Below are 3,302 nucleotides of genomic sequence, written 5' to 3'. Positions count from 1 at the left end.
TCTCTCCTCTCTCCTCTCTCCTCTCTCCTCTCTCCTCTCTCCTCTCTCTCCCTCTCTCCCTCTCTCTCTCTCCCTCTTTCTCTCTCTCCTTTCCCAAAACCTTCAGCTCTACCTTACCCTCTTTCTCTGACAATCACCAGCTCTAGTCTTTATTTATAAATTAAGGTGGGAAGAAGGTTTACAGGAAATCACCTGAGTGCTGACTCATTCCTTGTTCACAACCCCTCACAGGAGAACGGAATTAACATCAAATACAATTAGTCCCAGGGCTATCTGCAATACCTCTCAATAAGAAAAAAAATACATTAAGTCACAGATAACTAAAACATGTATACATTAGGTGCTGTGGATTTACTTGGAATTCATCTTTGGCAAGGCTTAGTCAAAAGAAAAAAAGATTGGTTGAAGATATGTTTATTTTAAAAATACCAATATGAAAAAATTATGTCAGTTTTCCTATATTCATTGCAGAATTAGGCAAGAACCCAACCAGAAAATCAACCTACATATCAATAAAAAGATGAATGAAAAATTATGATCTTTAGAAATAATAAAGTATGATCAGGATTTAAGGATGGAAACCCTATCAACTACTATAGTACAGGTGACATTGGGGACACTGTTAACTAAAACAAGCCAAGCACAGACAGACAAATACTGCAAGATTTACATGTGGAATGAATGCTAGTTCTAGGAGGTAAATCAGGGACATATTAGTCAAAAGGTACAAAACCTCAGAGAAGGAAATAGGTCTGGAAAATCCATATATACCAAGCAGCTCCTAACACAAAACATCCAAGAAATCCAGGACACAATGAGAAGACCAAACCTAAGGATAATAAGTATAGAAGAGAGTGAAGAGAGTGAAGATTCCCAACTTAAACGGCCAGTAAATATCTATAACAAAATTATAGAAGAAAACTTCCCTAACCTAAATAAAGAGATGACCATGAACATACAAGAAGGGTACAGAAATTGAAATAGATTGGTCCAGAAAAGAAATTCCTCCTGTCACATAATAGTCAAAACTCCAAATACACAAAACAAAGAACCAACATTAAAAACAATAAGGGGAAATGTCAAATAACATATAACGGCAGATCTAGCAGAATTACACCAAACTTCTCACCAGAGACTATGAAAGCTATAAGATCTTGTACAGATCTCATTCAGAACCTAAGAGAACAACAAAATATGACAGCCCAGACTACTATACCCAGCAAAATTCTCAATTACCATAGATGGAGAAACCAAGATATTCCATGACAAAACCAAATTTACACAGTATCTTTCCACAAATCAAGCACTAGAAAGGATAATAAATAGATGGAAACACCAACACAATGAGGGAAACTACACCCTAAAAAAGCAAGAAAGTAATTTTCAATAAACCCAAAAGAAGCAGGATAGTGGTGGCACACTCCTTTAATCCCAGCACTTGGGAGGCAGAGGCAGGCAGATTTCTGAGTTTGAGGCCAGCCTGGTCTATAAAGTGAGTTTGTTTAGCTCTGTACCCCATTTTTAAGGGGTTATTTGATTCTCTTGATTCCAGCTTCTTGAGTTCTTTGTATATATTGGATATTAGTCCCCTATCAGATTTAGGGTTGGTAAAGATCCTGTCCCAATCTGTTGGTAGCCTTTTTGTATTATTGACAGTGTATTTTGCCTTAAAGAAGCTTTGCCATTTTATGAGGTCCCATTTGTCAATTCCAGATCTTACAGTACAAGCCATTGCTGTTCTGTTCAGGAATTTTTCCCCTGTGCCCTTATCTTCAAGACTTTTCGCCACTTTCTCCTCTATAAGTTTTAGTGTCTCAAGTTTTATGTGGAGTTCCTTGATCCACTTAGACTTGAGCTTTGTACAAGGAGATAAGAATACATCAATTTGCATTCTTCTACATGATAACTGCCTGCTGAGCCAGCACCATTTGTTGAAAAGGTTGTCTCTTTTCCACTGGATGGTTTTAGCTCCTTTGTCAAAAATCAAATGACCATAGGTGTGTGAGTTCATTTCTGGGTCTTCAATTCTATTCCATTGATCTATCTATCTGTCATTGTACCAGTACCATGCAGTTTTTATCACAATTGCTCAGTAGTACAGCGTAATGTCAGGTATGGTGATTCCACCAAAGGTCCTTTTATTGTTGAGAATAGTTTTTGCTATCCTAGGCTTTTTGTTATTCTAGATGAATTTGCAAATTGCCCTTTCTAACTCCTTGAAGAATTGAGTTTGAAATTTGATGGGGATTCCATTGATTGGGTAGATTGCTTTCTGCAAGATAGCCATTTTTACTATACTAATTCTGCCAATCCATGAGTATGGGAGATCTTTCCATCTTCTGAGATCTTCTTCAATTTCTTTCTTCAGAGACTTGAATCTCTTATCATACATATCTTTCACTTCCTTAGTTAGAGTCACACCAAGGTATTTTATGTTATTTGTGTGACTACTGTGAAGGGTGTTATTACCCTAATTTCATTCTCATCCTGTTTATCCTTTATGTAGAGAAAGGACAGTGATTTGTTTGAGATAATTTTATATCCGCCTACTGCACTGAATCTGTTTATCAGGTTTAGGAGTTCTCTGGTGGAATTTTTAGGGTCACTTATATATACTATATCATCTTCAAATAGTGATATTTTGACTTCTTCCTTTCCAATTTGTATCCCTTTGATCTCCTTTTGTTATTGAATTGCTCTGGCTAAGACTTCAAGTAATATATTGAATAGGTAGGGTGAAAGTGGGCAGCCTTGTCTAGTCCCTGATTTTAGTGGGATTGCTTCAAGTTACTCTCTATTTAGTTCAATGTTGTTACTAGTTTGCTGTATATTGCTTTTATTATGTTTAGGTATGTACCTTAATTCCTGATCTTTCCAAGACTTTTACCATGAATGGTTGTTTCATTTTATGAAATGCTTTCTCCGCATCTAATGAGATGATCATGTGGGTTTTGTCTCTGTGTTTGTTTATATAGTGGATCACATTGCTGGATTTCAATATATTAAACCATCCCTGCATCCCTGGGATGAAGCCTACTTGATCATGATGGATACTCGTTTTGATGTGTTCTTGGATTCAGGTTACAAGAATTTTATTGAGTATTTTTGCATCAAAATTCATAAGGGAAATTGGTATGAAGTTCTCTTTGTTTGTTGTGTCTTTATGTGTCTTGAGTATCAGAGTAATTATGGCTTCATGGAATGAGTTGGGTAGAGTACCTTCTGTTTCTATTTTGTGGAATTGTTTGAGAAGATTTGGAATTAGATCTTCTTTGAAGGTCTGATAGAACTCGGCACTAAAC

Source organism: Mus caroli, chromosome 19, assembly GCF_900094665.2.
Source record: "Mus caroli chromosome 19, CAROLI_EIJ_v1.1, whole genome shotgun sequence".
In the NCBI taxonomy this organism is placed as follows: Eukaryota; Metazoa; Chordata; class Mammalia; order Rodentia; family Muridae; genus Mus; species Mus caroli.
This window is presented reverse-complemented; position numbering follows the sequence as displayed.